The sequence below is a fragment of the Macrotis lagotis genome, chromosome 5 (assembly GCF_037893015.1).
Source record: "Macrotis lagotis isolate mMagLag1 chromosome 5, bilby.v1.9.chrom.fasta, whole genome shotgun sequence".
Classification (NCBI taxonomy): Eukaryota; Metazoa; Chordata; class Mammalia; order Peramelemorphia; family Peramelidae; genus Macrotis; species Macrotis lagotis.
In genome coordinates, this window is record NC_133662.1 from 76,702,494 (window position 1) to 76,716,290 (window position 13,797).

At 32.9% G+C, this 13,797-nt stretch overlaps 1 long non-coding RNA gene across 4 annotated transcripts in view; it reads left to right on the plus strand.

Annotated features, from left to right (window-relative positions):
• The window catches only part of LOC141489768 (uncharacterized), an 81,482-nt gene that overhangs the window by 25,636 nt on the left and 42,049 nt on the right, over positions 1–13,797 (plus strand). The window contains exon 2 of one of the 4 annotated variants that reach the window (XR_012468979.1): positions 4,705–4,790. The exons of the other annotated variants lie outside the window; for them this stretch is intronic. This is a non-coding gene — a long non-coding RNA (uncharacterized LOC141489768). The remainder of the gene's footprint in view (positions 1–4,704; positions 4,791–13,797) is intronic. 4 annotated transcript variants of the gene reach the window in all.

The window sequence follows — 13,797 nt, forward strand, 5'->3', positions numbered from 1 at the left end:
GAAACAACTGTGGAGTTTGAACAAATACCCAGAACTATTACCTTTAATTTGGAAAAAAATTGATATCTTATTGTCTGATCTTGCTATCTCCTTTACTTTATGTTTCTTCCTTAAGGATGTGATTTCTCTCTCATGACATTCAATTTGGATCAATGTATAGCATGGAAATGATATAAAGACTGTTAAATTGCCTTCTGTGGGGGGTGGGGGAAAGAAGTAAGATTAGGGTAAAAATTGTAAAACTCAAAATAAATAAAATCTTTAAGGTAAAAAAAAAAGAATATCCTTCCAGTAACCATGGAGATTTGTTTGGAGAGAGAGATAATGAATTAGAGAGCCATCTCAATAGTCTAGATAAGAAATGATAAGGGACTGAATTCAGGTAATGGTTCTGTAAATGGAGAAGATATTTTTGGTATGATAAGATTCTTTTCTTACTTTATGGATGAAGACCAAAATGACATCACTATGTTTGAGACAAATTGTAGCATGTCCTACTGTGACTAATCAGATCAGTATGAGCTTGGAATGCTCTGCCATAGGTTGGACACACATAGTCCACATGAACACCTAGGGTGCTTACTTTATTAGAGAGAGATGTGGAAGTAAAATCAACAAGGTTTGGACACTAATAGGATATGGATTATGAGGGAGAGTTAAAAATCAAAGATGACTCTAAAGTTGGGAACTTGGGTAATTGGAAGGATAGTGGTATTCTTATTAGAAATAGGGAAGTCAGGAAGATGGGTGGGTTTCAAGGGGAAAATGATGATTTCTGTTTTGCACATGTAGAATTTGAGATGTTTTTGACAGATCCATATGGGGGTATCTGGTGACCAGTTGTGGTGTGATACAGTCTTCTGCAGTCTGGCTGTCTATCAGATCTAAAGGTCGAACAATCTATTCTAAGGACAGTTCTGAATGAAGGAGACTCTGAATGATTCACTAATGAATATTTCCTTTTCAATTCTCTTAACATGATTCAGTGAGGCCAACTTTCCTGGTTCCAGATTGAATACTATTATGTCTTTCACAAATAAAAAATTGAAAAGTAAGCAGCCAGATGTTGACAATATTTTAAGGATGGTTGAATAGACAGAATACAGAATTTTAAAGCTAAAATGATCTTCAATATGATCTAATTTGGTCTTCCTCATCTTTTAGTGAGGAAACTGTCATCCAGAGAGATGAATTGACTTCCCTTAGGTCATAGTGAGGGAAAAAATAAAACTAGCATTTAATCTTATCACCAAATATAGTACTTTTTCTATTATGCCACATGCAATTTTTTTTCTTAATCGTGCCAAATTCTCTATGATCCCATTTGAGATCACAACAAAGATACTGAACTGGTTCACCATTTCCTTTTCTAGCTTATTTGATCAGATGAAAAAACTGAGGCAAACAGGGTTAAATGACTTGCCCAGAGTCTCACAGCTAGGAAATATCTAAAATCCGATTTGAACTCATAAAGAGAAATCTTTCTGATTTCATGACCTGTGTTCTATCCATCGTATGACTGAGTTGGCTATTTAAAATTATTTGTTAGTCAATGCATATCATGGAAATAATGTAAAAATTAAGAAACTGCCTTCTGTAGGGGTGGGGGGAGGGAAACAAGATCAGGGGAAATTGTAAAATTCAAGATAAATCTAATCTTTCAAAAATTATGTTAATAAATAATACAAGATTACTTATTGATAAAATAAAAGGGTAGATCCCTATACTGAGTTGCTATGAAATAAATAGCTTCCAGAGAGAAATCCAAAGGAAGACAAATACCAGAAAAAGAAAACAAATGGCATCTGGGGTATTTTGGGAAGCATTCTACCCTAGAAAGAAAGATTTAAGTATTATTGTTAATTGCATTGACCATATTTTGGTATTAGGTAAGTTTAGGCTTTGGGGATGAATGGCATTTGTCTTCACAATCTCAGGGAATCTAACCCAATTATTATACATACAAACTTCATTTTGGATGCTGTGAATCAACTGGTATTTGTGGCCAAAAAAAATTGATTAAAGAGCAAGATTAGGAGTTATAGCGGGATTAGTTCCCTGTTGTCCAGTTTTTCTCCCCCCCCCCAAAGTATTAAATATATAATGATGTGGGACTTTCTGACCGATAAAAGTCTTACATTACAAACTCTGAGCACAGGCAAAAAAACACAATCCCTGCTATTTCCCCAACTTGGAATTTGGATTGATTCCAGACATTTCTTTCTGAATCAGGACCAAACCTCCACATCTGGGACACTTAAAACTTATGAAATCTTCTGCCTCATAAAATCTTGTGGCCCCACAAATGCTGAGGCACACTGTCTCATATGATGAACCCCTGACAATATATCATATATATATATATATATATTTTGAATTTAGCTGAAAAGTTAATGTTCCATTCCCCCAACACACATATCCCATTTATTTCAAAAGGGAGTGGGTAATGTTTCCTCATATACCCTATAACATCAGAGACATACACAGAGTCCAACCACTGCCAGAAATTTACAGTTGATCTAGACACTTTGGGACAAACTAATGTTATCCATGTAATAAAGGTGAATGGATGTGCCAACTAATATGAAACAGCTGACTCAGGTGTGGCATAGATATATATCTGTTATAGACTCAGCCCACCTTATCTTCCAGAGAGACCTCGGTGAGGAGTAAGAATGGGTGCTCTTCAGGAAACCTATTCAAAACTTTGGGCAACAGTGTAATTATAGCAAATTTGGTTTTCTTTATGTCTTTGGAATCTTGTTTTCCCTATCATAAGCATGAACAGAATAAAACAATGATTTATATCATATGAATATATATGCATCCATATATACACACATACTTAAGTTATGCATGAGTTGTGTTGCTAAATCTGTGAATTGGAAGTCATTATAAGTCATCCCAGACAAGCTGGCCACTTCTTTACTATGACTGAGAGACAACATCTTCATTATGAAATTTAATGGAGAGGAACTGTAAAAGAATTTAACGCTATTGACTTGAAAGAAGATTAGGAAATAATCTAATTTAGCCCCTGCCTTTGGGCAGTACTTACATATAAAGCATCTCAGGAAGAATATGGTTTATACGATGTTGAAATTTCTGTCAGGAAGAAAATTCTTCATTCTTCCTTGGCAGTACATTTGAAGGCAGCTATTTGCTATAAGTGGCAAGAGTTCAGGATCTGCAATTAGAAAGACCTGAATTCAAATCTAGTTTCAGATATCTACTAGATATTTGAACAGGAGGAGGTCACAACCTTTCTCTGTCTCATTTTCCCAAAGTGTTAAATGGAGAGAACAATAGAGACTATTGTGGGAATAAAATGAGTAAATATTTGCAAAGTTCTTTATAAATCTTAAATGCTACATAAATGTAAGTTATTATTATAGACTCACTTCCATGATAATGGTCTTCTGAATACTCTCCTGTCCCAATATAAACACATTTCTTCGTTTTTTTTTCAAGTTCACTATTCTTCATGCCATATATTTCCCTCTATTTCTCCTGGAGATGAAAGTTGTTTGTGTTGCCAGGATTTAATTAGCAAAGATTGGTAGTATTGAGGGAGACATCATTCTGTGACTCACTAGGTTGGTTTCCTCAATTCTATTTCCAAACACTTTTCCTCAAAAGTGCAGTGTCCCCTCTCAATCCCCCTCAGATCTTTACTGTAATCATGTCACTAAAAGATGGTAGATATAAAAATGGAAGCATCTTAGATGCCATTTAGGCCAAAATCTTTTTTACAAAAATTACAGCAGGAAGACAGAAAATAGAAAAATTGAACATGTCCCTGGTTCTTAAACAGTTAAAATGAATGAATAAACAGTATTATGCTTCTTTAAAAATTATAAAAAAGAATCTTATTTAAATTTGAAATTTCACAATGCACAAACCCACATTTAAGTGCATAATTCCAAAAGTGAATATGAATATTCCAAAAATGAAAAATAAAACTAATCTATTCCCATTCTGTCTCAGAAATTGTTAGTAAATTGTGATAAAGATTGAGAATAATGCCCTTATGTTACAGAACAGGGTGCTTCTTTGGAGCTTCAAGCTCTGTCATATTATAGGGGGTGAAGAATGGGGGGAGCTTAGGGGTAATTTCTTTTATTAATTCAGGGCAACTTGACAGGATTATAACAGCTTGACCTTGATAAGAAAAAGACATCTCAGATTTTCAATTCTAGCTTTCAAGATGCATCTCATCTCAAATGAGTTGTGCTAGAGAGAAACAAATGAAAAACATTCCCCATAAGCTCTGTGCTATTTTTATGAGTCGTAGAGATATCACAGGGGTTCCCCAGTGTAGTCTGGGGAAATGTTGTCTATGCTTCCTGGAACTTAGATTTGTTTTACTGGGGATTAGAGAAATTAGTTTAGTTTATATGATAGTGAGCTTCCTTAACTGATAATGGATTGAATTTTGTGACTGCCTTTAGGAGTTTATATCCAAAATGAAAATCCAAAGGAGTTGTAATAACAGCAGCTGACACTTTTATAGTGCTCTATAGTTTGCAAAGTCCTTTGAGTTCATTATCTCATTCAAGAATCACAACAATCCTCAGTGACAGTACTTTTACATATTGTTCATCACATTTTACACGGAGGAAATTGAGGCTTATTGGAGTTAAGAGAATTATCCATGAATGCTTAACCAGATGCAGGATTCCAACATGCATCTTTTGATTTCAGGTACAACATGATTTCCTTTTCATTGTTACCTTTTAAGCAAGATCTGTTTTGACAATGAATGGACTACCCAGCAAGACAGACATCAGGTACCAAGTATTTGTAATAAAAGTTTAGACTGGATACCATAGGTCCAGGACAGACAGGTGGTTGAGACTTATAATAATGAACACTTTTGTTCAGAGAGAAAAATTCAGATCAAGATTCTGTCCTCAAGGTGCACAGAATCTAATACCTGACAGAATATAGATAGAAATGTATATTAATAAACTCATTGTTGGTAATAGAAGAGGTATAGTCCTTTTTTATGGTAGGAAATAATTTTATATATTTTTCCAACTACACACAACAGTATGGCAATCAACATTGGTCCAATTAATTTAGAGCTGATTTTATGTGTATGTAAAGTGTTTTATAGTTATTTTCATATACCTTTTGAGTTTGTCTTGGCAGTAGACTTCCATTTTTTTTGCAAATTTTGAGTTTTACTGTTTCTCCCTCCCTTCTTTCCCTTCATTCGCCCCCGGATAGAAAACAATCTAATATAGGCTCTACATATATAACCCTACTAAACATAGATCCATGTTAATCATGCTGGGTAAGAAGAATCAAATAAAAATGGAAAAAACCATTAGAGAAAAAAAAACATGATACCTAAGACAACTTTTAAAAATTGAAGACAGTAAACTTTTTTCTGCATTTAAACTCCACAATACCTTCTCTGGATATGGATGGTATTTTTCATCACAAGTAGAAGTATTGCTAAATCAAAGAGTATGCACAGTTTTACTCTTTTATTGCTCTTTGGCCATAATTCCAAATTATTCTCCAGAAAGGTTAGGTCAGTTCACAACTCTACCACCAATGCATTAGTGCTGCAGTTTTCCCACATCCCCTCCAACATAGAACATTTTTCTTTTTTAGCCATATTGGTCAGTCTTATAGGTATGAATGATAACTCAGAGTTGTTTTATTTTGTATTTCATTACTTAATAATGATTTAGAGCATTTTTTTCATATGAATATAGATAGCTTAAATTTCTTCATCTGAGATTTTCTGTTCTTATCCTTTGACATTTAACAATTGATGAATGACCTGTAAATTTGACTCAGTTCTCTCTATATTTTAGAAATGAATTCTTTGTCAGAAACATTAGTGGTAAAAATTGTTTCCCAACTTTTAATCTTGGTTTCATCAGTTTTATTTGTGCAAAAAAGTTTTCAATTTAAATGCAATCATAATATCTATTTTGCATTTTATAAAGTTCTCTATCTCTTTGGTCATAAATTACTCCCCTTTCCCCATATCTGTCAGATAAACTATTTCTTTTTCTCCTAATTGACTGATGATAATCACCTTTTATGTATAAATTTCTATCCAGTTTGATTTTATCTTGGTATATGATGTGAAATGTTGGTTTATGCCTAGTTCCTGCCATACTATCTTCCGGTTTTCCCAATAAATTTTTTAATCAAAAAGTGAATTCTTAATCTAGAAGTTGGAATTTTGGGGTTTAATCAAACAGCAGAATATTATAGTCATTTACTACTATTTCTTTTGCAGTCAAACTATTCTACTTATTCACCACTATTTCTTAGATAGCACTAACAGTTTTGATGCTTTATAATATATTGTATCTTCCTTTGCAATTTTTTCATTAATTCCTTTGATATTCTTTTGTTCCTTCATATGAATTTAGTTGTCATTTTTTCTAGCTCCATAAAGTAATTTTTGAAAGTTTGGTATGGCACTGAATAAGTAATTTAATTTAGGTTGAATTGTCATTTTTATTGTGTAGTTCAGTCCACTCATGAGCAATTGGTATTTGTCCAATTGTTTGGATCGGATTTTATTTACATGAAAAGTGTTTTAGAGTTGTTTTTATATAGTTTTTGAATTTGTCTTGGCAGGTATTCTACAATTACTTTAAAATAATTTCTCTATCACTTGCTACTGTGTCTTGTTAGCAATATATAGAAATGCTGATGATCTATGTGGGTTCATTTTTATATCCTCTGACTTTGTTAAAATTGCTGTTTCAAGTAGTTTTTTTAAAATGATTTTCTAGAATTCTCTAAGTATACCATCATATCCATTACAAAGAGTGAAAGCATTGTTTCTTCATTACTTATTCTCATTCCTTCAATTTCTTTTTCTTCCCATTGCTAAATCTAACATTTCTAATAAAATAGTGAAATATAGTGCTGTTAATGGGCATCCTTGTTTTACTCTGATCTATTAGGGAATGCTTCTAGTTATCCCCCATTACATATAATGCCGATTGATAGATTTGGATAGATACTGTTTATCTTTGTAAGGAACACTCCAATTATTCCTATGCTCTCTAATGCATAGGAATAATAGGGATGGGTGTTGTATTTTGTCAATAGATTTTTTTAGCATCTATTGAAATAATATGATTTCTGTTGGGTTTGTTATTGATATGGACAATATACTGATAGTTTTCCTAATATTGAATCAATCCTGTATTCCTGGTATAAATCTTGCTTGATTATTGGTATTATCCTAGTGATGATTTGCTGTAATAACTTTGCTGATATTTTATTTAAAATTTTTGCATCCATATTCATTAGGGAAATTGATCTACAATTTTCTTTCCTTGTTTTGACCATATTGGTGTCATAGAAGGAATTTGCCACAATCCCTTCTTCACCTATTTTTAACATAGTTTATATAGAATAAGAACAGAATAATTGCTGCTTGAATGTTTGGTAGAATTCACTTGAGTATCCATCTGTCCCTGGAGATTTTTTCTTCCTAGTCCATTTCTTTTTCTGAGATAGGTTTATATGAATATTTAATTTAAAGGAGATACTTTTTAATTTAGAGTACATATGCTTTTTACCTCTAGAGAATGACTCGGGTTACAAGAAAACTTCTATTTTTTTCTCTTTGGTGTGCAGAGATAGGGCTATTTTTCCATTCATTATTATTACAAAACTTGTTGTTAATCAAGACTGACTCTTTCTGATCTCCTGGTTCATAATATTCCAGGGTCTTCCATCTTCAACTATCTCTTCAAGTCTATCCAATTTCATGTTCATTGTTTCCATGACATTATATCTCCATCTCATCCTCTGTCATTCCCTTTTCCTTTTGTCTTCAATCCTTCCAAACATCAGGAATTTTTTCAATGATTTCATTTTTCTTCTTGTGGTTAAAGTATTTAATTTTTGCAGAATTGGAAACAATGAATATGAAGAATTCAGAGAAGCATAGGAAAAAATAAGAACTGGTTCAAACTAAAGCAAATGGAACCATGAAAATAATGTTTACATTAATGTAAACTGAATTTTTTTAAAAAATGGAACTGTATAATTATAATGACCATGCTTGGCCCAAGATAACAAAATCAACCCTTCTTTTAAGAGATGAGTATACAATACTGAATATGCTTTTGAGTTTGGCTGAACTGTTTTGTTTTTTGTCTCTTTCTTTTTTTCTTCTTTTTTTCCAAAGATACCTCATTGTTTATGAGAAACAGGTCAGATATATTAAGAATAAATAAGTTGAATGATGTTTTTTTAAAAAAAAAAGAAAATAGTTTGGGTATCTATTATGTTTTTATAGCATATATGGTTGATGGTACCACTCCCCCCCCCCCCCCCGAAGATACAGGTTAGTACTTCTAGGGGGAAAAAGGCATCCTTATCTCAAGATGTTGTAATAGAGAAATCTCTGGAATTGGAATCAGAGGATCTGACTTCAAAGCCTACACTGCTATTTCCTTCCTGATTAAACCTGGAAAGAATTTTTTTTTCTTTTTTGGGCCTCCATTTTCTCACTGAAAAACAAGAGAAATGTACTAGATTTTAAGGTTCCTTTTTTTCAAGTATCCTTTTTCAATTTTTTTCATTGACAGAGATGACAGATATGTGATCTCAATGTTAGAAACCATTAGCTTTGACAATCTCTCCACTAGTTACCAAAGAAACTTGCTCTACATGTAATGATATAGAGTTTTTGGGTCAAAGGTTCAAAATAGCACATGAGTTTCCTGGGTCTCTCAAACAATGAAATATATTTTCTTATTCTAGCATCAACATTTTGGTATAGTCTTTCTACCCTTTAACCCTTAGTCTTATCACATACAGCCAATCACAAATGCCTTGTTTTGTCAACATCTCAATAAATTACTCTCCAGATATAAGTGCATAAACACAGTTGTTGATCTTTTGAAAAATAATTGAAGTATACTTTTTAGAGGGATATCTGAGATTAAATTCTTCCTTAAAATGAAATACATTTAGGGATTTAGAGGATTGTAGCAGTGGAAAATTAATACTTTGTTTTGCTTCATTTTGAAACATCATGCCATTTTGAGTTTGGGATTCCATACTTCTCTCTTGCAGAGTATTAGTAACACTTGGGTATGGTCAAAGGAGGATAAATTGAGAGATGGAACCCAGCAATGTAAATTTATGAGAGATTTGCACTTACTGCTTATTTTCTCACCAAGTCTTAGCGACTTGTTAACTGCTTTGGATGCCTCTAGGGTGTCATCAATTAATTGAACTCCAGCCTTGCAAATGTTGATTGATAGTCAGGTGATTGAAATAGAGACTAGATCTCAACATTAATTACCCTTCAGAAATGTCAACTTTTTTCTCTAGCTCCTCCAGAGAAACCCAGTGATGATAGAACTAAAGAGGCTACTATTCAATGGCCATATGTGTGGCCTCATCACTGGAAAAGTAGTATTTGTCAAGTACAGAGTGGAAAAAAGATTCAGAAAGACACTTAGGCTCAAATATTATTAGACTCCTTGTTACCAGCACATTTCCTTCAGGAAGTGTCTCACTTTTAGGAAGATAAGGCTTCCTGAATTCAATCATAATCTTCAGACTTGGAGACTTTAAAGTGTGATTCCAAATCTGCCTTTTTGAAAGTTTACTTTTTTAGATTTCTAAGGCTTTCCGTTTAAATTGGTAAGGAAAAGATTACATTGTTATTCTTCATACAGTTGTTCTGTGCATTAGTTAAAAGAACAATTTATAAAACTCCATCCAAATGTGAATGCATGTGTGTGTATGAGTGGTTCCCACACATACAGGCTGATATGCCCCCTGAGAATAATGGAAAAATGCATATAAAGGAAACAGTATTTTATAGCTATTGACTCATACTATCAAAGTCAGATTACTACACTGGGAATAAAACAAGGAGTGGGTAACCCAAGGCAATTATTCTGCCATTAACACTAGTGACTGGTCATTCACTAAAGAAGGAAGATGAAGTAAAGAAGCATTTTTTTAAGTGTCTACTATTTGCCTGAGACTACTCTAGGCAGTTTAAAAATAATATCTCATTTGATCCTCAGAACGATTCAGTGTCTAAAGTAAATGTGTATTCAGAGTACAGTCAATAGTTTGGGAATAATACACAATTTTCCCGAAGTGGTAGAATAGGAAGTTAAATAATAAATATCAGAAAAAAGGAAATTATCATATGATTTCCCTCACATGGTATGTAACAAAATACCGTGTACAAACTGAATTTTTCACATCTACTTCCTTTGGTTGTGAAATTTTGAGGGTCCTTCTAAACAATCCTTTTGGGTCCCCAAAGGACTTTGAAGAGTTTAGCATTATTCCAACTTTTATATAGACACAAAAGGTATGATTTGGGAATGCTTTAAAATGAATTTGTTGGAAAGAGAGATTTGGTGACTATTTTTAAAGGATTATTTTCTTTCCTCCAGTAAAATAAATATTGTTTAGTTGCTATGCAATAAAAATAGTTTATTAGATGCATATTTGTGTATCCATATTCATTATGAGTCTCGAAGAGGAAGGAAGTATAAGTGGGTAGGGCTGTTCTTGGAGTCAAGAAGACCTGGGTTCAAACCTTGTTTTCACATATGCTGATTGTATTATGTCAATTAACTCTCAATGTCCCCCAAGTTATTAGCTCTATATGATTACATATTAGAGAAATAAATGATCGTACATTTATAACAAATCATAGGGACAGGAAGGGAAGGAAGATAAAAATGTGGAAAAGCTTACAGAAAGATGAATGTTGAAAACCATCTTTGTAAGTAATTGAAATAATAAAATAAAATAATACTCAAATTATTGAAATTTGCCAGTCTGTAAAGAAAGTCCTCTTTAGTGGTGCATATAATCACAAGATAACCATTCCCTCCCCCATGCAAAAAAAAGTAGTGAGGGGAGGGAGGTGGGGAGAGATGGAAAAAATAGGCAGAGTAAATAAGAAGAGTACACAGTGGAGCAATAATTGCTAAAATAACTATTAAGGAAATTTAAGTAAAATTGTCTCTGATGTTATACTGCACACATAATAAATTGACAAAGATGATAAAACAGATAAATAATCAATGCTGGAGGTATTGTAGAAATGTATGAATACTAGTTCACCAAGAGTGGAGCTGTGAATTGGTTCAACTGTTCTGGAAAGCAATTTAGAATTATTCTCAGAAAGCAACTAAAATGTCTAAATCCTTTTTGTCACCAAGATTCCACACAACCCAAGAAGGTTAAGAGAAAAAAAGAAATGCTCTAGACATCAAATATTTCCATCAGTACTATTTGCAGAAACAAAAAAACTAGAACCAAAGTATGTGCCTTTCAATTGGAAAATGTCTATACCCATTGTAATATATAAATGGAATGGAATAATATTGTGCTATAAGAAATAATGAATATAGTAAAACAGGGAAATACATACACACCGATATATATACATATATATATATATATATTTGATATCTACTGCATCTCCATTTACATCAACATCTATCTAATCTATTTGTGTATGTGTATATATACATATATATATATATATATATATATATATATATATATGTATATATACAGTCTTCTGTGGAAGTCAATCCAAAAAGTGAAGTAAGCAGAACCCAGAAAACAATATACCTAATCTACCATTTCTCAACATAAAAGCCTTAATCTAAGTCAGTCATATCTCATTTCCTTGTCCTCCTCAAAAATTTCAATATAAATGAAAGAACAACAACAAAATATAATGATTAAAGTAATGATAATCTTGGACTGAAAGAAGAAATATAAAACACTTTCCCTGACTTTATTGCAGAGATGAGAAACTATAGGTATGGAATATTTTATACAAAGTCAAGACTTTTTGGATAGGTTTAGTTTTTTTTTAACTTTTTTTTCTTAATTGCTCCTGGTTATAAAGTATTTCTTTTTGGAAAGGTGATGGAAAGGGATACATTGAGAAATGTAGGTGACATAAAAACTAAGATACTTATAAAATTTATTTTAAAAAATAAATTTACTGGCTAGATAGTGCAGTGGATAGAGCACCAACCCTGGAGTCCAGAGCAAGACATGAGTTTGAATCCATTCTCAGACATTTAATACTTACTTAGTTATGTGACCTTGGGCAAGTCACTTAACCCTGTTGCCATGTAAAAAACAAAAAAAATTAAACTGTTCGAAACTTTCCGAAGACTGAAGTTGCCAACCTGTTGTATGAGCTGATTTTATATATATATATATATATATATATATATATATATATATATATATAGTTTCAAAAAAAACTAACCAAATGAGGATGAGAATATACAGAAATGACTGTAATGCAAAAAGAAAAGAGATTTTAAAAGTTTACTTTTGGAAAAAAAAGACATTCCCCAATTGACAAATAGTCAAAGGATATGCAAAGACAATTTACATATGAGGAAATAAAAGTGATCCATAGTCATATGAAAACTTGCTCTAGATCATTACTTATTAGAGAAATGCAAATTAAAGCATCTCTGAGGTACCACCTCACATCTCTCAGACTTGCCAATATGAAAAGAAAGGACAATGATCAATATTGGAAGGGATACAGGAAATCTGGGACACTGATACATTGTTGGTGGAACTGTGAACTCATCCAACATTTCTGGAGAGCAATTTAGAATTACACTCAAAGGGTAATAAAAATGTGCATAACCTTTGATCCAGCAATACCACTACTGGATCTATTCCCTGAAGAGATCAGGAAAAAGGGTAAAAACATCACATGTACAAAAATATTCATTGCAGGTCTGTTAGTGGTGGCAAAGAATTGGAAATTGAGTGAATGTCCATCAGTTGGGGAATGGCTGAACAGACCGTGGTATATGTATGTGATGGAACACTATTGTTCTATTAGAAACCAGGAGGGATGGGAATTCAGGGAAGCCTGGAAGGATTTGCATGAACTGATGCTGAACAAGATGAGCAGAATCAGAAAAGCACTGTACACCCTAACAGTAACATGAGGGTGATGATCAACCTTGATGGACTTGCTCATTCCATCAGTGCAACAATCTGGGAAAATTTTGGGCTATCTGTGATGGATAATACCATCTGTATCCAGAGAAAGAATTGTGGAGTTTGAACAAAAGACCAAAGACCTTTAATTTAGGAAAACAAACCTGTTATCTTATTGTGTAATTTTGCTATTTCTTATACTTTATTTTTCTTCCTTAAGGATATGATTTCTCTCTCATCACATTCAACGTAGATCAATGTATATCATGGAAATAATGTAAAAACTAACATATTGCCTTCTGTGGGGGTGGGGGAGGGAAGCAAGATTAGAAGAAAATTATAAAACTCAAAATAAATAAAATATTTCTAAACATTAAAAAAGTTTTCTTTTTTCTTTAGGATTTTTGTACGGCAAATGGGGTTAAGTAGCTTGCCCTAGGCCACATAGCTAGGTAATTATTAAATGTCTGAGGCCGGATTTGAACTCAGGTACTCCTGACTCCAGGGCCGATGCTCTGTCCACTGCACCACCTAGCCACCCCCCCAAAAAGTTTACTTTTGAGATTAAACTATTTCTTAACATAAAACCCTCGCTCCAACGTTAGACAAGTCTCTTTATTTTCCCAAAGTTATGCTAAACTCATATCTATTTCTGTTTTTCTCCCCAATTATGGTCTCTTAATTTCATACTTTCCTCACCCCTTCATTTTTCTGAAACTTCCTCATCCTACAAGGATTGACTCAAATGCTACATCTTAAATGAAGTTCTTTTTCTCAAATATTATAGTCCTCATAGACCCTTCCTTTGTAAATTCCTGTTGCCTT